Source organism: Rhinoderma darwinii, chromosome 4, assembly GCF_050947455.1.
Source record: "Rhinoderma darwinii isolate aRhiDar2 chromosome 4, aRhiDar2.hap1, whole genome shotgun sequence".
NCBI lineage: Eukaryota > Metazoa > Chordata > Amphibia > Anura > Rhinodermatidae > Rhinoderma > Rhinoderma darwinii.
This window is the reverse complement of record NC_134690.1, coordinates 174,612,145-174,633,304: the sequence shown is the minus strand read 5'-3', so window position 1 is coordinate 174,633,304 and position 21,160 is coordinate 174,612,145.

Below are 21,160 nucleotides of genomic sequence, written 5' to 3'. Positions count from 1 at the left end.
TTAATGACATATATATCTAGTTGACAGAAAGCTGACAATGGGTAATGCACTTATAGCTTTGTAGTTTCTTTGGACAGGTTACTGCAATATAATAGTCAGAAGCGTTCCTGAAATGAGCTTGAGACACACAGAGTTTCCATATGTTTCATAGAAAGCATTGAAATGTGACATATATTCTCTGAATTACATACAATTATGTTAGAGATTTTAAAAAAAATAACTTGAAAAGTTCACTTCCAATAGGCCATAAAAATACTCTTTAGTGACAAGAGGAATTTTCTGTTTGTACAAAGGGATCAAATTCTGACTGTCAATCTGAGCTGGATTACTTAAGAAAAAATTATAAAAATGTACCAGCAGGAATATGTGTTTGTGTGTGTATATATATATATATATACATATATATATATATATATATATATATATATATATATATATATATGTCTAGCAAAAAATCCAAAACACCAGACAGCACTCCAAGTTCAGTGAAAAATAGGATCACCCTTGCGACGTTTCTCAAGGCCCCATTGGGTAGGGCTGAAACGTCGCAAGGGGTGATTAAAGTGATCCTATTTTTCACTGAACTTGGAGTGCTGTCTTGTGTTTTGGATTTTTTGCTGGCTATTTGGGACACTGGTCGTAGGTCTGAACAAGAACCTGTGCACGCGATACTGAAGAAAATGGTGCTGCTTCTGCTTTGCTTTATATATATATATCTAGATAGATATATATATATATATAAATATATATATATATATATATATATATATAGATATAGATATATATCTATACATATATAGATATATATATATATATATATATATATATAACGTATATAAATATATATATAGCAGTCAAAAAACAGGCAGCACTCCATAGTAAGTGAAAAAAAAGTTTTTCCCATATAAACATATATATATATATATATATATATATATATATATATATATATATATATATATGTATATATCGGCATATTCATTTGTTGCTGCCATTTATACTGCCATGTTTGATACAGGATTACTCATCAGTAATATAAACATATATATCAGTAATATAAAGAATGACACATGAATCACATATATAGAATGCCTACAGTGTAATACATTACTAATAACAAATAAAGAAAACAAGCAGAATATTCCAGCATGAAAAAATGCCACATGGCAGCCATACCATGCTAATGTAAAGGTGGCGCCAAGCTTTATATGACCCTGACAGTGGGGAAGATTTATCAATAGTGTCTAAAAGAAAAGCTGGCCTTGTTGCCCATAGCAACAAATCAGAGCTCAGCTTTCATTTCTTAGCCTTGAGGAAAGGGCAATTTTGGTGTTGAGGACAAGAACTGTTTTTTTTATTTTTGCCTCTTTGCAATCTCACAGTTGTATCTTTTTTTTATTTCATAGCTGTATGAGGCTATTTTTCCAGGACAACTTCTACTTGTAAATGTGTAATTTTTTGTTACGTAGGCATTAGCATTTAATTTCTATCAGTTTTTATTTTGGCTAAAATGTAAAAAAAAGCAACTCTACTACAGTATTTATTTATTTTTATGCCTTACACCGATTATCATACATTAGGTTATAATTTTATTATACAGGTTGTTACGGTTGTGAGTTCAATTTACTGAAAAATGCATGTTTGTGTCCTTTTTTTTACTATTTTATTAACATGATGTTTTTTTTCCTTTATTTAACTTTTTTTTATCCTTTATTTGGATTTGTAATTTTTATTTTTTAACTATAATGTACTGACTTCTAGAGGGTGATAGTACTAATGATACACAGGCAGTTGTTAGTGTATATGTAAAAATGCTCTAACCATAGAGAAAACCGTATTATCAGACAGCCATGGGGTCCTTCAGTGCACCCTGGGTTGTCTGCCCATACAAGGTATGGGCCCAGATAGCATCACAGGAATTCCGTGCGATTCGATCAAATGGGTGTCCCCCCATAAGCTCTCCATTTTATATACCGCAATCAGCATTGATCACAGCTAGAGATGAGCGAACCGGGACAACCGAACCCGTTTTCGGTCCGAACATCGGGAAAAGTTCGGTTCGCAGCGAATCCGAACTTCACCGGGTTTGGCCGAACCCGTTTTGCCCGAACCCGGCTACATTTTGGCGCCTGCCACATGTTAGATGTAAAATGGAGGATTTCACAATATCACCTGACATCAGGCTACCCCATAATGCCTTGCAAACGGCTCTCCCAGCCAATCGGGAGGCAGCATAGGGGCGGGCTCAAGCCTGCAAGAAAAGTCTATGCACGGAGCTCAGCGGCCATTTTAGAGACAGGAGCTGTAGGGATAGCATCTCTGTGCAGTTAGGGAAAGCTTTAGGAATCTAAAAGCCAGGAATCCAGCAATCGAAGGGGCTCATCCACTACAGCGGGAGTCTACTCTACTCTCAACAATCAACATCCAAATTGCAATACAAATTCTCCATTTGCCAAGCCAGTGTGTGAATACGCTTTTTTAAGGGGCTCATCCCCGTTGCATGGGTTAACATAACAATCCAATTTGCAATACAGGAAGCCTTTGTAGTACTACAACGCCCAGCATTCCCTGAGTGCACCGCGGCGTGGCTGATAGAAATTCTCATTCATTGCCATTTGCTAAGCCAGTGTGTGAATAAGCTTTTAGAAGGGGCTCATCCCCGTTAACATAACAATCCAACTTGCAATACAGGCAGCCTTTGTAGTACTACAACGACCAGCATTCCCTGAGTGCACCGCGGCGTGGCTGATAGAAATTCTCATTCATTGCCATTTGCCAAACCAGTGTGTGAATAAGCTTTTAGAAGGGGCCCATCCCCGTTGCATGGGTTAACATAACAATCCAACTTGCAATACAGGTAGCCTTTGTAGTACTACAACGCCCAGCATTCCCTGAGTGCACCGCGGCTGATAGAAATGCTCATTCATTGCCATTTGCCAAGCCAGTGTGTGAATAAGCTTTTAGAAGGGGCTCATCTCCGTTAACATAACAATCCAACTTGCAATACAGGCAGCCTTTGTAGTACTACAACGCCCAGCATTCCCTGATTGCACCGCGGCGTGGCTGATAGAAATTCTCATTTATTGCCATTGGCCAAGCCAGTGTGTGAATAAGCTATTAGAAGGGGCTCATCCACGTTGCATGGGTTAAGATAACAATCCAACTTGCAATACAGGCAGCCTTTGTAGTACTACAACGCCCAGCATTCCCTGAGTGTACCGCGGCTGATAGAAATTCTCATTCATTGCCATTTGCCAAGCCAGTGTGTGAATAAGCTTTTAGAAAGGGCTCATCCCCGTTGCATGGGTTAACATAACAATCCAACTTGCAATACAGGCAGCCTTTGTAGTACTACAACGCCCAGCATTCCCTGAGTGCACCGCGGCTGATAGAAATTCTCATTCTTTGCCATTTGCCAAGCCAGTGTGTGAATAAGCTTTTAGAAGGGGCTCATCCCCGTTGCATGGGTTAGCATAACAATCCAACTTGCAATACAGGCAGCCTTTGTAGTACTACAACGCCCAGCATTCCCTGAGTGCACCGTGGCGTGGCTGAAAGAAATTCTCATTCATTGCCATTTGCCAAGCCAGTGTGTGAATAAGCTTTTAGAAGGGGCTCATCCCCGTTGCATGGGTTAACATTACAATCCAACTTGCAATACAGGCAGCCTTTGTAGTACTACAACGCCCAGCATTCCCTGAGTGCACCGCGGCGTGGCTGATAGAAGTTCTCATTCATTGCCATTGGCCAAGCCAGTGTGTGAAAAAAGCTTTTAGAAGGGGCTCATCCCCGTTGCATGGGTTAAAATAACAATCCAACTTGCAATACAGGCAGCCTTTGTAGTACTACAACGCCCATCATTCCCTGAGTGCACCGCGGCTGATAGAAATTCTCATTCATTGCCATTTGCCAAGCCAGTGTGTGAATAAGCTTTTAGAAGGGGCTCATCCCCGTTGCATGGGTTAAAATAACAATCCAACTTGCAATACAGGCAGCCTTTGTAGTACTACAACGCCCAGCATTCCCTGAGTGCACCGCGGCGTGGCTGATAGAAATTCTCATTCACTGCCATTTGCCAAGCCAGTGTGTGAATAAGCTTTTAGAAGGGGCTCATCCCCGTTGCATCCAACTTGCAATACAGGCAGCTGAGGCAGCCTTTGTAGTACTAAGCGCCCAGGGCCAGCATTCCCTGAGTCAGTGCACAGTGGCTGATAGAAATTCTCATTCATTGCCATTTGCCAAGCCAGTGTGTGAATACGCTTTTAGAAGGGGCTCATCCCCGTTGCATCCAACTTGCAATACAGGCAGCTGAGGCAGCCTTTGTAGTACTGCAACGCCCAGCATTCCCTGAGTCAGTGCACAGTGGCTGATAGAAATTCTCATTCATTGCCATTTGCCAAGCCAGTGTGTGAATACGCATTTAGAAGGGGCTCATCCCCGTTGCATCCAACTTGCAATACAGGCAGCTGAGGCAGCCTTTGTAGTACTACAAGTTCGCCCAGGGCCAGCATTCCCTGAGTCAGTGCACGGTGGCTGATAGAAATTCTCATTGCCATTTGCCAAGCCAGTGTGTGAATACGCTTTTAGAAGGGGCTCATCCCCGGGGTTTTGATTCAACTTGCTGCACTCCAGCACAGCAGAGAAATGTCTGGTAAAAAAAAAAGGTTGTGAAAGGATGGGGCAGAGGAAAAAACACCCATGCCATGTCCTCTTCCAGTCCAAATGTTGGATCTGTTGGTGCCAGACCCAGTACCAGCATTTGTGGCACAAGACATGTGCCCAGTTCCACTAGTAGCAGCAGCCATGTGCCTGCTGGTAGTAGTAGCAGTATCAGCAAGCCAGACTTGTCCATCTCCTCCGGTGGGCGTTTTACTTTAGACAATACGGCCATTGTGGACTGGTTGGCTGGCTCGCGGTCATCTCAGCAGGAAGACTCTGATGATCTGGCTTCAAGCCAGGTTTTGTTGGATTCCAGATCCTCTACAGTTCCTTGGCACAGTGACAGTAGTAATATGGGTATTTCTAGCGTTTCCATTCCATCATCTATGTCTTCACTCCCCCTTCCTAGCGGGAAGCCATCTTTCCTGAAAGTCCTAAGAGACATCTACTCGGGTGCGAAGGAAGATACTGAACAACATAGTGATGATGATTTGTTTTCCGCGAGTCAGCCAACGGAGTGTGTTGCTGGAGGTGGAGGTGGAAGCGGTGTCCGAGACTTATAGCTGTGGTAGTGGGGGTGTTGGTGGTAGCCGTGGTGGCAGACGCAGTAATGAGTGGGGGCATGGAGCCCGCCATGATGTCACATCACATTCACAACACAGTGACAGAAGTGGCGGGGATGATGAGGAGGGCTATGATGATGTTGTTTTAGACAGGACGTGGGAACCAGGTGACGAGGTGATGATGGCGTCAGAGGAGGAGGGTAGTAGTGGCGGCACTGGCAGTGGTAAACAGCCAAGCCGAGGTAGGGGCAGAAGTCAATCTGCAAAATGTTGCAGTGGTAGAGTCTGCTCTGGAGACGGTGACGGCGACACTGATGCTACTGGTGTAGGCTCCCGAAAAAAGCCTGCCAGACAAGGGGCAAACTCGGGTGGTGGTGGTGGTGGTGGACGATGACGTGGTACTACTTTTTTACGGTACTCTGCCGTGTGGCAATTTTTCTGTACCTTCCCGGAGGACGAAAACATGACACAGTGCCGTATCTGCAAGCAGAAAGTAAGGCGTGGGCAGGGCAGCAATGTAGGAACTACCGCTCTACGTAAACACATGGAGCGGCATCACAAGGCCATGTGGGACAATCGACATGCCCCACCATCATGTACATCTAATGAAGACCCCTCTGCCGCTGCTGCTGCTGCTCCGAGTCCCTGTCATCTAAGTAGTAGCCAGGCCTTATCCACCATGTCGTCGTTGTCATCATCATCATCATCATCACTGTCATCTAGTGCTCCTCCTACGTCCCGTCAGTTATCCATTACGGAATCGTTGTCCAATAAGCAACACTATATACCCAGTCATCCACTTGTCGTGCGGCTTAATTCACACCTGGCTAAGTTGTTGGTGGTGCAGTCGCTGCCGTACCACCTGGTCGACTCCGCCGGCTTCAAGCAATTGATGGCGTGCGCTCAGCCTAGGTGGCGAATACCTAGCCACCATTACTTCTCCAAAACAGCTGTCCCTGCCTTGCACAAGCACGTGGAGGAAAAGGTGGGCCAGTCCTTGCAATTATCCGTGTGCAGGAGGGTACATGCCACCGTCGACACGTGGAGCAGCAACTATTGGCAGGGACAATACATGTCTTTCACGGCCCACTGGGTCAATATTTTGCACCTCCACGCTTGTATCTTTCTGGTTCAACTCCGGACACCAGGCGCCTACCATCCTCCTCCTCCTACTCCTCCTCCTCCTCCTTGCCCTCCTTGATGGAGGTCTTCCCGTCCCCGACAGGACACAGCGTATCTTCCACTCCTCTTCCCATTTCTTTTCATAGGTGCAAGGTGAAGCGCCACAACGCTGTCTTACACCTGCTGAGCCTGGGCGAGAAAAGCCACACAGGGCAGGAGCTGCTGCTGCGCATCAAGGAGGAAATCGCACGCTGGCTGTCTCCTCTGAAACTCACACTGGGCAATGTTGTCTCTGATAACGGGAAGAACGTTGTGGCTGCACTGCGTCTAGGTCACCTGACACACGCTCCTTGCATGGCACATGTGATCAATCTGGTCACAACACGCTTCTTAAAGTCATATGTTGATTTGAAGGGTGTGCTGGCCATGTCCAGGGGGGTTTGCGTTCGCTTTAGACGTTCGTATGTATTTAAGCACGCCCTCATGGACTTGCAGCGTCAAAACAATCTCCCAGAACACAGCCTGATTTGCGACGTTCCAACACGCTGGAATTCCACCCTGCACATGTTGGACCGTCTGTACGAACAGCGGAAAGCTGTGAATGATTTCCTGATGCAGCAGACGGGCAGCGTTTGGAGCCAGTGTAATTTCGAGCTCAGGCACTGGCAGCTGGTTAGAGACGCATGTCGCGTTTTGAGGCCCTTTGAAGAGGCCACACGATTTGTGAGCCGTGACGCTAGCGGAATGAATGATGTTATGCCGCTGATATTCACTATGGAGCAAACGCTCACAGCGATGATTCAGCAAAGGATGGAGGAAGGATCACATCTGGCTATGGATGTTGAGGAGGAGGAGGAGGATGAGGATGAGGAAACAGGACCTGAAGAGGAGCTGGATTTGGAGATGGAATCACAGGAAGGGATAGGGGACGAGGCAGCCGCACAACATGACAGTGATGGTGATGACGAGTTTGACGATGACCTTGATGATGGACAACCATGGCAGTATGGGGCGGAGATGGAACCAACCAGGCCCTCTGAAACGCTGGCCAGGATGGCAAGCTGTATGCTTCGTTACTTGCGCGCTGACTGTCGTATTGTTAGCATGAAGCAAAGAGATGAGTACTGGATAGCCACACTTTTAGACCCTCGGTATAAAGCCAGAATGGGGGAGTTTTTTGCGCCTTCCGAGATGGAGACAATATTGGCTTATTATCGAGAGAAGCTATGCAGCCAGCTTGTCACGGCTTTCAAATGGGAAACAGCTGCTGCAAGCATGTCTGACCGGGGGGCCACTCTCCGCTCCCCACTGTCTCATCGTTCCACCGCCTCTGGCAGAGCTACCTCTGCAATAGGCGGCAGCAGCAGCCAATTCAGTTTGGAAAATATGATGACAAAATTTTTACATCCAATACCCCGACCTGACACACATCGTAGTCACCAAAGGGATGTTCACCATCACCAGGTCCAGCACCTAAACAACCAGGTTCACTCGTACCTGGACGGTGCCCTTTCTCCGTCAGAAATCCTGATCCCAGACCCCATGGACTTCTGGGTCAGCAGATTGGATCATTGGCAAGAACTGGCCCAGTTTGCCATGGGTGTACTGTCTTGTGCACCCTCCAGTGTAGCGTCAGAGAGGGTATTCAGCGCGGCAGGGGGCTTCGTCACCCCTAAGCGAACAAAATTGTCCGCCAACAGCTTGGAAAATCTCACGTTTCTGAAAATGAATCAAGCGTGGATCGGTGAGGATTTTAAAACCCCTGTGCCTGATGCCACTGATTAGATCTGACATTGCTGCTGCTACTGCCGCTGCCGCCTGCTACTGCCGCCTGCTACTACGCGATTCTGTCCTGTCCACTCTTTTTTTAATGTGCTACTACTTCTACCACCAATCCACCCCCAGTGCCGTCTGCTACAAGCAGGCCTGCCCCACCACAGGGCTTTGTCCTGTGACTGTCCAGTGTCTTTTAATGTGCTGCTACTACTACTACCACCACCCTTGCTGTCCGTTGGCTACCTCTACTACCACCAATACACCTCCACTGCCATCTACTACAAGCAGGCCTGAGGCCTGCCCCACCACAGGGCTTTGTCCTGTGACTGTCCAGTCTCTTTTAATGTGCTGCTACTACTACTACTACCACCCTTGCTGTCCGTTGGCTACCTCTACTACCACCAATACACCTCCACTGCCGTCTGCTACAAGCAGGCCTGCCCCACCACAGGGCTTTGTCCTGTGACTGTCCAGTGTCTTTTAATGTGCTGCTACTACTACTACCACCACCCTTGCTGTCCGTTGGCTACCTCTTCTACCACCAATACACCTCCACTGCCGTCTGCTACAAGCAGGCCTGGAGGGCTTGTGAAAAGCCATTGCTTGTTGCTTTTACATCCATGTATGGATGAACCCCGGCAGGCATCTGCCAATAAAAAGGGTACATTTTTGGAGGGCTTGTGAAAAGCCATTGCTTGTTGCTTTTACATCCATGTATGGATGAACCCCGGCAGGCATCTGCCAATAAAAAGGGTCAATTTTTGGAGGGCTTGTCGAAAGCCATTGCTTGTTGTTTTTACATCCATTTATGGATGAACCCCGGCAGGCATCTGCCAATAAAAAGGGTACATTTTTGGAGGGCTTGTGAAAAGCCATTGCTTGTTGCTTTTACATCCATTTATGGATGAACCCCGGCAGGCATCTGCCAATAAAAAGGGTAAATTTTTGGAGGGCTTGTGAAAAGCCATTGCTTGTTGCTTTTACATCCATGTATGGATGAACCCCGGCAGGCATCTGCCACCATAAAGGGTACATTTTTGGAGGGCTTGTCAAAAGCCATTGCTTCTTCTTTTACCACCTTATATGTATGAACCCTGGCAGGCATCAGCCGCCTAAAATGGTTAATTTTTGTACCTTTTTTAACAATGCATTAAGCATACAACATGCACAAGTGCAGTTGTTTCTGTTAGTTATCACCGTGTCCCATCCGTTTTCCTATATCCATACATGTTGGCGTAACTTTGACACTAACTTTGCCTTAAAGACAGCTTAAAAGTACTTGGATACACTCATGGGTGACCTAAGGGTGTTATACAGGGCTTCTAGGGCTTTTAAACAGTGTTATACATGATTTTTCGGGGCTTTCTTGTATTACAGGTTCGGTCAGAACTAGTTCGGTCCGAATCGAACTTTTTAATGAAATTCGGCGAACCAGCCGAACCGAACTTTTCTTAAAGAGAATGTGTTGCCAGAAAAACATGTTTTTTTTTTAAAAATTAAACATTTAGTGTGTGGGTGATTAAACATTGTTCAAATTTTTTTTATTTTTTTCACGAGTCAGGAAATATTATAAATTAATTCTAATTTATAATACTACCCATTTTTGGTCACTAGATGGAGCTCTTCCCAAAATTGCAGCTTTGCAAAATTGGGTAAAAAGCCCTCGCTCTAGTGAGCTCTCAGCATCCCCCCCTCCTTTATCCTGGCTAGTGCCGGGATAAACGAGGGGTTTGAACGGTGTAACCTCCTACACTGTGTGTCGCCATTTTTTGAGCTAACACACAGTGTAGTCGGTTTACATACAGTAGTAAACACACACAAACACGAACATACATTGAAATCTCTTACCTGCTCCTGCCGCCGCGGCTCCCTCCGGCCCGTCCGCTCCGTTTGCTGCCGCTGGTCCAAGTGCACAAATCCGGAAGCCGTGACCGGAAGTAGTAATATTACTGTCCGGCCGCGACTTCCGGTCCACAGGAAAATGGCGCCGGACGGAGCCAATTTCGAATTGGACTGTGTGGGAGCGGCGCATGCGCAGTTCCCACGCAGACGCCGTGCACTGAAGTCAATGGGACGGGAGCCGTTCGCAGTCCCTATGGGACTGTGGCTGCCGTATTCCATGTCTGTTTGTGTCGTTAATCGACACAGACAGAAATGGAACAAAAAATGGCAGCCCCCATAGGGAAGAAAAAGTGTAAAAATAAGAAAAAGTAAAACACAAACACACAAATGAATATAAACGTTTTTAATAAAGCACTAACATCTTTAACATATAAAAAAATAATTTGTGATGACACTGTTCCTTTAAGTTCGCTCATCTCTAATCACAGCAAATAAAGGGTTTCTCTGCACTCCACCATTAGAGCGGAGCTGCAGCTGTATGTTACAACCGTTGCCCCTCTCCTGATCGCACGGCATATTAACAGTGCCTGTGCAATCAGAATGACGAGTATTTCGACATGATGTTGCTACTGCCTGCTGCTCATAACAAGCATACTTGTCATTAGTCGGCAAGTGGTTAAACTGCTCTGTTAAAATGAAAGTATCATAGAGATTGGTTGTTATGGGCAACATGACCGGATTTTCTGTTAGACAGTATTGATTAAGTAAGATTATGGTGGTGTCAGCTGCCAGTTTATGATTTTGACCCTGTTGATAAATTTCGGTAATGCTATCATACTCGTGGCGTTATACACATGCCAAGCAACATGTGGCTTCCAAGTGCCTGGCTGGGAATACCATTCTAGTGTCTGTATACAGTTATGTAGCAATCATCCCAACTGACATAGTCTATCTGTTAATTCTAATAATGATTAGAATGTATATAACTGCAGGACTATGGAATTTCCCCCATTTATAAGTTAAAATAATAAAGGAATCCTTCACATGCCATACATAAAAATATGGCATTTGGTAAAGAAAACTACTAGTCAAAAGTTACAACTGCTATGCACCTTGTACATGCAAATATTATAATGTTACAGAGTAGAATTATGGCTGACTAGATAAATGCAATAATGTGTTAAAATCCAAATCCATACTGTCAAAACAACACTAAGTTAAAAGAGTAATTAGGTTTATACCAGCCCCTGGCTGGTTTTATGCTTTTAAGAGCCTTTTCCCATGAGTGCTTTATATCTGAGTGAAAGCTGCTCCGTTGTTAGATAACTTTGATCCCTACAGTTTCAGCTTAGAGGAGAAAACAGAAATATACGTATTTTACTGAGTTTCAGGTTTAGGTGAAAAACTCATTACGAGACATATGAATATACATTATGGTATGTTTATAGGCAAAATTTTTAGAACCTACTGATGCTACATAGACAATGCTCTTTATTAGTTACAGAAAATGTCACATATAGGATAAAAGTAATTGAATGGCTTTAAAACACCAACAAAATGTATCATATGTCCACAGTGTAGGTGATTCATGTGTTTAGTGGTAAAAAAAAACCTTAAAGCACGCATCACAATCCTGCCACTAAATATCCGTAAGGCCTTTTTCACACACACTTTTTGGGTGGCGTTTTTTTGCCCAAAAAAAAGGCCACACCAAAAAATTTTGTTTTTTTGGAAAATAGTACATGCGTTTTTTATGCCATTTTTGTTGGCGTTTTTTTGCAAATATTGTGTTTTACTACCTGCGTTTGTTTTTAGGTAAGGAATACTTGATTATTGGGATACCCTCCGTTACCACCGACTTGGATGATACAAGATACATTACATCTCTATTTTTTGGGCCTACTGCCCCATCTTGGGACACAAGGATATATTCAGTTGTACTTGCTGTAAAAGTGTGCTAGTGCCTACGTGTGACATATACCCTACTACTCTGCCATGGGTGGTGGTGGTAGGCGGACGGGGAGGAACATGTCCCTGGTTGAGGGCTCAAGAGCCCCTTTTGATTATGAATTTGCTACAGAGGACCTCTCGTCTCAACATCTGGATGCCCTGGATGATAATGCTATCTCTGCGGTACTTTCTAAAATTAAAGCCAGTGCTGCAAAAAAACTTGAGAAATTTTCAAGATCGCAGCCCTTACCCCAGGCTGACTCCCTTGAACCTTCTCTGTCACTGTTTTATGGGTCTTTGAGCCCTCCATGGCAGTTCTCTCCACCAGCTTCCTCCTCCCACTTGGATATAAAGTTTGCAGAACTACTGACTGCCATCAATTTATGCCAACTTATGCTTGTCACTAAAGTTGAAGAACTATGGCAAGATTTTGTTATATTGGGATAAGACCTGCAAAAAATTTGTGAACAGACCACTGAGGGAGAGCGCAGGATCTCTGATGTGGAGGATGTTCTACCCCCTAAACCTACTTAGATTGCTGACTTACAACGACATCAGTTGAGCGAGCAGACAATTATGAAAATTGCCTTCGGCTAAACGATTCTCTTATTGTTGGACTGTCTGGGAAAACTGAGGGACCAGATCCTGTGGCATCCTTGGAATGTTGGCTAAAGGACATTCTAGATGCAAAAGTTTTCTCCCCGTTTTTCACTATTGAACGAGCCCAGCGGGTTTCAGCTCGCCCTAGTCCTTACAGGGGTCCTCCCCGACCTCTTCTTGCACGTCTGCTGCATTTCTGGGATAGAGATGCTGTTTTACAAGCCGTCAGATTGAAAGGGAATGTCTTTTTCAACAACAAGAGTGTCTCCTTCTATCTCGACCTCTCAGTTTGTATACGGAAACAATGCATCCAGTATATGCAAACCCGTAAGAGGTTAAGGGAGAAGGGCTACAAATACGCCATGCTGTACCCCGCTAATCTGAGGGTCGCTAATTGTCAAACTGCCAATTTTTTTACAACTCCTGCTGAGGCCCTGGCCTGCATAGAGGATGCACCCTGTGTGCCTAATGGGGCTGCTCCACCTGATTGAGGCCTTCTGTCGTGTCCAAATATCCTTTGCCTGTTACATAGTTACATACTTAAATAGTACGGTTGAACAAATACATATGTCCATCAAGTTCAACCAAGGGATGGGAAAAAGGAAAGGGATGAAACAAAAATTCAGATGCTTTTTTGTTCTAGGAAGTTATCTAAGCCTTTTTTAAAGCCATCTACTGTAGCTACTGTGACCAGCTCCTGCAGTAGGCTATTCCACAGATTCCCAGTTCTCACAGTAAAGAAGTTGTTATGGAATTACTGGTTGAACAATTTCCAAAAGGCTGCTGGAGACTGTCGGGAGTAAACGTGCAAATAAAACCGCAGCCGCAAATCTGTCACAACTCTGATTGACAGAATCTAAGGCTGCTCTGAGGTATTCGCCAGAGCCCACCGCAAAGCGTGATGGTTTTTGCTGCACAGAACCCAGGTTGTTCTAACAGAGTTCAGTGTTGAATAAGGGGTGCAATGCAGGCTATACCTGAACAGGTAACCAGACAGCCAGAGGGTAAACAGAAAGTCCAAAACAGAGCAAGTGGAAGTCAGATACAGCAGAGGTCAGAGTCAGCTAAGAGCAGATAATCAAAATCAGTAAACAAAGGGTTAACGAGAGACAAGCCAAGGTCAGTTTCCAAGAAGTCCAGAAGTCTAGGGCACAGGGTAAGTGAGAGCTTGATCACAACACAAAGTAAGGAGAAAATTCACAAGCAAAGAAAGAGGGAGGAGGCCAGGTATAAATACCCCACACTACACCTGACAGGAAGAAGACAGAGAAGTGGGAGAGGCTCAGGAGGTAAACAGAACCGCCCAGAAGCTAGATCAATAGTCATGGCGATCTTAAAGACACAGATGCTTCCTTACAGAAGGCTTGTCACCTCTGGAGATTGAACCTTTTTTTCTCCAGACGTAGGGAGTGCCCCCTTGTCTTTTGAGAGGGTTTTACATCGAACAGTTTTTCACTATATTTTTTGTATGGGCCATTCATATATTTATACAAGTTAATCATGTCCCCCTTAGTCGTCTCTTTTCAAGGTTTAACTCTTTTAGTCTTTCCTCATAACTTAGATTCTTCATGCCCCTTAGTTTAGTTGCTCTTCTTTGTATTTTTTCCAACTCCAGTGCATCCTTTCTATGAACTGGAGCCCAGAACTGAACTGGATATTCTAGATTCGGCCGCACTAATGCTTTGTAAAGTGGTAATATTATATCCCTGTCCGGCTAGTCCATGCCACTTTTAATACATGACAATATCTTGCTGGCCTTAGAAGCAGCTGATTGACATTGCATGCTGTTATTTAGTCTCTGGTCTACAAGTACACCCAGATCAACAAGTGACTCTCCCAATCAGGGGTGTAGCTAAAGGTTCATGGGCCAAGATTCAAAGGTTCTTCTTGGGGCGCCCCCCCAAACTTCTCATGGCCGACAGCCCGCAGCTCTCAGCTGCATCGCTGGGTCTCCTATGTGACCCTACAATGCAGCACTAGCAGCCAGGGGCTTTGCTAAGGTCTTGAAACGTCAGGGGTAATAGCCCCAATACATATGTTCCCCCCAAAAAAATGTGTGAGCGTGTATGTATATGTTTGTATATAGGAGACAGCATATCTATAGCACTACGACCCTATAGCTATGGATAAGATTAGATACAGTGGCTCAGCAGACAGTATCACACATGATAGGATTAGATACAAGGCCCAGCAGACAGTATCACACATGATGGGATTAGATACAGTGGCTCAGCAGACCGTATCACACATTATAGGATTAGATACAGTGGCTCAGCAGACAGTATCACACACATATGATAGGATTATCCTCTCACCCCCTTCCTTCTCATGCTCAAGTCATCAATGGTCTCCATCTACAGTATCTTTCTTACTAGACTTATGGTGCCCATTAAGGTCCCAAGCTGGAATGTCCGATGGTTGAACTCCAAATTTAAACGGGCAATGGTCTTTAATTTTGTTAAATACTCTCGTATATAATCTGTCTGCAAGAGACCCATTTGACAGGTCAGAAAATTCTGGCCCTTAAACAGGCTAGTGTTGCCAGAGGATACCATTCTACTTATTCTAATTACTCTCGAGGGGTGTCTGTTCTAATTACTAAAGCACTTGAGCTGGAGGTGATACGTGTAGCTTGTGACCATTTTGCCGTTATATAATCGTTCACTGCTCATTATATGTTCTTGTCTTTACTGTAGTTAACCTCTATGTCCCTCCCCCCTCTAGATCCTGCACTGCTGGAATTAGTGACTGGTAAACTAGCGGTATTCCCTGTGGAAGTGCTACAGTGTGTTGGAGATTTCAATGCGTTACCTAATGCCTCTATAGATCGCACGGGTGGTCCTGGCTCAGCTTTTGTTCATCTTAATTCATGGTTCCTTACTGATGTCTGGCACTGGAAGTTCCCTGCAGATAGGAGGTATAGGTATTATACTACTGCCCATAAAACTTTTTCCAGAATAGACCCTGCCATGGCTTCCTCAGATCTGTTGCTGCCAATTTCTTCTATAGAGATTACTCCTAGAGATGTATCTGATCACTCCACCCTTATTTTAACATTTATGTTTGGGTCCCCGACTGACTCTCAAGTCTGGAGATTACTTTCCGCATGGTTAAATTCGCCCGCAGTTTCCGGCAGTTAACTCACGAGGAATTTTGGGCCAATAATTCCAGTCACCCTGATGCTCTGGTTAAATGGGATGCATATAAGCCTACTATCAGAGGGACGTTTGTGACTGGGATGGCTGGTGATAAAGAAAAATAATCATTATAGCTTTTGCTAATAATCAATCGCCATTATTATTTGCTTTTGATATATATTTATATATCTATATATATATATATATATATATATAGATATATATTTCCAAATGAATAGGAAGCACAACACAGGTTCCAATTCAGTGAAAAAAGGTTTATTCACCCATACGTCAGTGCAACGTTTCAGCCCACATGGGCCTTTCTCAAGCATAATGCTTGTGCTGCCTATTCGTTTGGAAATACATATGTGAGACTGGAGTCTGAGGTCCTAAGGCTCGTGCACACACAGCTACGCATACTTTGCGTTTATATGTGCTGCTCCTCTTTTTTTCTACTATATATATATATATATATATACAGTGAAGGAAATAAGTATTTGATCCCTTGCTGATTTTGTAAGTTTGCCCACTGTCAAAGACATGAACAGTCTAGATTTTTTGGCTAGGTTAATTTTACTAGTGAGAGATAGATTATATTAAAAAAAAAAAAGAAAATCACTTAATCAAAATTATATATATTTATTTGCATGGTGCACAGAGAAATAAGTATTTAATCCCCTACCAACCATTAAAGGGGTATTCCGGAACTAAAAAATTACATTTATTTAAATAAAACAATGAAAATGATATAACTTTACAATGTACTTACGTTTCATCAGATGGCTGTAGCGTCGTATATCCTCCTCCGTCACCGCCCCCTTAGTGAAGCAAAATCTGCACTTCCTGTGCAGACCCGTCCATTTAGTCTTCTGCCTTGCTTCCGGTTTCCGGCTTTCACACTGTACGGTTACGTCACAAATGACGTAACCGTACCACGTGCTTCTTTATCTCAGAGCATGCGTGGTTAACACACTCCACCGCGCATGCTCTGTGAAATTATAACCCCTTATAAATTACCGACGGAATACGAAGTTGCGGGAATAACGGCCGTTTCGGCCGTCTTCCCGACAGGTGCAGGAGCTGTGACAGCTGCTGTCTCGTACAGCAGCTGCCGCAGCTCCTACAGCGGGGACCGATCGCTGTGTCCCCGCTGTCTAACCCCTTAAAAGCCGCGTTCAATAGAGATCGCGGCTTTTTAGGGGTTAAGTTACCATCGCCGGCCTGCTACACGATAGCGGCCGGCGATGGTTACTATGGCAACCGGACACCAAACAATGGCGTCCGGCTATGCCATCGACGGAAGCCTAATGGGTCCTGACAAAGTCAGGACCCACTATGCTTGCTGTCAGTGAATAGCTGACAGTTCTAATACACTGCACTACGCATGTAGTGCAGAGTATTAGAATAGCGATCAGGGCCTCCTGCCCTCAAGTCCCCTTGTGGGACAAAGTAATAAAGTAAAAAAAAAAGATGTGTAAAAATAAGAAAATAAAAGTTTAAAAAAATCCCCTTTTTTTCCCTTATCAGTCCTTTTTTATTAATAAAAATATATAAATAAATAAAATATACATAATTGGTATCGCCGCGTCCGTAACGGCCTGAACTACAAAATTATTTCGTTATTTATCCCGCGCGGTGAACGCCGTAAAAGAAAATAATAATAAACCGTACCAAAATCACAATTGTTTGGTCACTTCACCTCCCAAAAAATGTATTAAAAAGAGATCAAAAAGTCGCATGTACCTAAAAATGGTCCTGATCGAAACTACAGTTCGTTACGCAAAAAATAAGTCCTCGCACGGCTTTATTGATGGAAAAATAATAAAGTTCTTGCTCTTAGAATAAGGCAACACAAAAAGTGAATGATTTTTTACAAAACGTATTTTATTGTGCAAACGCCATAAGACATAAAAGAACTATAAACATCTGGTGTCACCGTAAGGGCGAGTTTACACGAGCGTGTGCATTTTGTGCAAGCAAAAAGCGCGGCGTTTTGCGTGCGCAAAAGGCAATTAACAGCTCCGCGTGTCAGCCCTTTATGATGCGCGGCTGCCTGGTTTTCGCGCAGCCACCATCATTATGACACTCCGTTTGGATGTTTGTAAACAGAAAAGAACGTGGTGCTTTTCTGTTTTCATTCATCCTTTACAGTGCTGTTGCGCGAATCACGCACGTCCCACGGAAGTGCTTCTGTGCGACATGCGTGGTTTTCACACAGCCATTGACTTCATATATGTGTATGTGTGATTTGTTTTGACACTTTTACTTTCAAAAAACAACTTTTTGGGCAAAAAAAATAGTTTTATTTGATTTTCACTGTAATTTTTTTTTTTGTTTTTTCACCAACTTTATTTAACGGATTGACATTTTTTTTTTTAGTCCCACCATGGGACTTCACTATGCGATGTGCCGATCGCATATATAATGCTTTGGTATACTTCTTGTTATTATTGCCTGTCAGTATAAAACAGAGGGAGCTCCCTCCCTCTGTCAAACACATTAGATGCCGCTGTCACTATTGACAGCGGCATTTAATGGGTTAAATTGCCGGAATCGGAGCGCGCTTCGATTACGGCAGTTGCAGCAAGAGCCAGGCTGTGTATAACAGCCGTGCTCCTGCCGCTGATCGCGTGGGTACACTGGCAGTACCCGCGCCATCACAGGACGGATATATCCCTCCTCCTGCGCGAACTAGCAGCTGCAGAGCACTGATATATCCGCCCTTCGGCGTTAAGAGGTTAAAAACGCAGATATCCAGTGATTTCAGCTTGTGCTATCAGTAATAGAATGAGAGCACCAAAATGAAGACTGAGATTGCAGAAGTTAGAGCTGGGTGTAGTAGGCGGAGCAAGTGCACTGCTGCATGCACATTGCATGCTGGGACTAGAGCAGTGCATGCAGGGAGGAGAAACACAGGAAGAGAAGAGGAATGAACTTACTGAGCAAAACAAACCTCTCAAGGTAAACAATAGGGAGTAATGTTACTAAAACCATTTATTATCAAGAAAAAGCTAGTCAGAGTGCACTAATATATTAATAGAGGAACATTGCATTGATTTAAAAAAAAAAAAAAAGGATTGGAAAACCCCTTTAAGAGTTCAGCCTCCTCCAGACCAGTTACACGCTCCAAATCAACTTGGTGCCTGCATTAAACACAGCTGTCTTATATGGTCACCTGTATAAAAGACTCCTGTCCACAGACTCCATTAATCAGCCTGACTCTAACCTCTACAACATGGGCAAGACGAAAGAGCTTTCTAAGGATGTCAGGGACAAAATCATAGACCTGCACAAGGCTGGAATGGGCTACAAAACCATAAGTAAGATGATGGGTGACAAGGAGACAACTGTTGGTGCAATAGTAAGAAAATGGAAGACATACAAAATGACTCTCAATCGACATCGATCTGGGGCTCCATGCAAAATCTCACCTCGTGGGGTATCCTTGATCCTGAGGAAGGTGAGAGCTCAGCCGAAAACTACACGGGGGGAACTTGTTAATGATCTCAAGGCAGCTGGGACCACAGTCACCAAGAAAACCATTGGTAACACATTACGCCGTAATGGATTAAAATCCTGCAGTGCCCGCAAGGTCTCCCTGCTCAAGAAGGCACATGTACAGGCCCGTCTGAAGTTTGCAAATGAACATCTGGATGATTCTGAGAGTGATTGGGAGAAGGTGCTGTGGTCAGATGAGACTAAAATTGAGCTCTTTGGCATTAACTCTACTCGCCGTGTTTGGAGGAAGAGAAATGCTGCCTATGACCCAAAGAACACCGTCCCCACTGTCAAGCATGGAGGTGGAAACATTATGTTTTGGGGGTGTTTCTCTGCTAAGGGCACAGGACTACTTCACCGCATCAATGGGAGAATGGATGGAGCCATGTACCGTCAAATCCTGAGTGACAACCTCCTTCCCTCCACCAGGACATTAAAAATGGCTCGTAGCTGGGTCTTCCAGCACGACAATAACCCGAAACATACAGCCAAGGCAACAAAGGAGTGGCTCAAAAAGAAGCACATTAAGGTCATGGAGTGGCCTAGCCAGTCTCCAGACCTTAATCCCATCGAAAACTTATGGAGGGAGCTTAAGATCCGAGTTGCCAAGCGACAGCCTCGAAATCTTAATGATTTACAGATGATCTGCAAAGAGGAGTGGGCCAAAATTCCATCTAACATGTGTGCAAACCTCATCATCAACTACACAAAACGTCTGACTGTTGTGCTTGCCAACAAGGGTTTTGCATATATATATATATATATAACAAAAAGACCAGAGCATGGAAGCAGCACTCACGAAAAAAAGTGAGTGCTATTACTATTTTGTATATATATATATATATATATATATATATATATCAGAATTGTAGAACAAGTAGCAGCACCAGTGTTGCGACCATCGGGATTACTCACCCCCAACGGCCGCAGCCATGAATCTGTGAGCGCTGGCCGCATCTCCTCCCCAGGAGACGCCAGCACTCACTTCCGCTCCGTTCTGCTCTGTCCCATAGGGTGCGCGCACAAGCTCGTGCCTGGCCTTAAAGGGCCAGCCCGCACACATGAAAATAATCATTAATTTACTCATGATCACCCTGGACTATAAAAAGGGCTCTGCCCTGTCACTCATTGCCTGAGCGTTGTGTATACCCATGTTAGTCTTAGCAAATGGTCCCTTAGTGTTATCCTGTTCCCGTGCTCTGCTATCTGTACCCTGTATCCCGTGCTATATCTGTTCCTGTGCCTTAGCCTGATGGAGTATTGTTGTGCCACCGGTTACGCCTACTGATACAGACGTCTGATATCTACATGTTCATCTGTGCCGAGTCTCCATTACTGTCTGGACTATTAAAGGTACTAGTGTACTAGGACTGTTGTTTGGCCAGCTGCTACTCCGCTACGGCGGTGCGGGATAGTGGGTCCACAAACCCAAAAATTGTGACAGTACGCTCAGGCCATGGACCCCGCTGGTCAACCTAAGACCATGACGACGTCACAAGCCATGCAGACAGACCTACGAGAACATCGGTTACGACAAGACCAACTCCTCCTGGCAGTAAACTCCATTGCACAGCGGCACCTGTTCCTGTTCCTACTACTACACCTCCTGTCAGTATCAGTACCGACTCCCGATTCTCGCTGCCACTACCTCCTCGCTAAGATGGAGATGCAAGTACCTGCTGGGGATTTCTGAACCAGTGCCAGATCCACTTTAGTCTACATGCAAGAGCATTTTCCACCGATGGCGCAAGGATCGCTTTCATCATCCCCCTCCTTACTGGCAAGGCCCTAGCGTGGGCGAATCCTAACTGGGAACGCCACGGACCAGAGAACCATGACTTCCAGTGTTTCCTACGGTCTTTTCACACTGTATTTGAGGAACCTGGACGAGTCTTGTCAGCAGCTGTATCTCTGCTGACCCTTCGCCAGGGATACATCTTCATGGACGAGTAGGCCATTCAGTTCTGCACCCTGGTGGCAGAGCTGTCCTGGAACAACGAGGCCTTGGTGGCT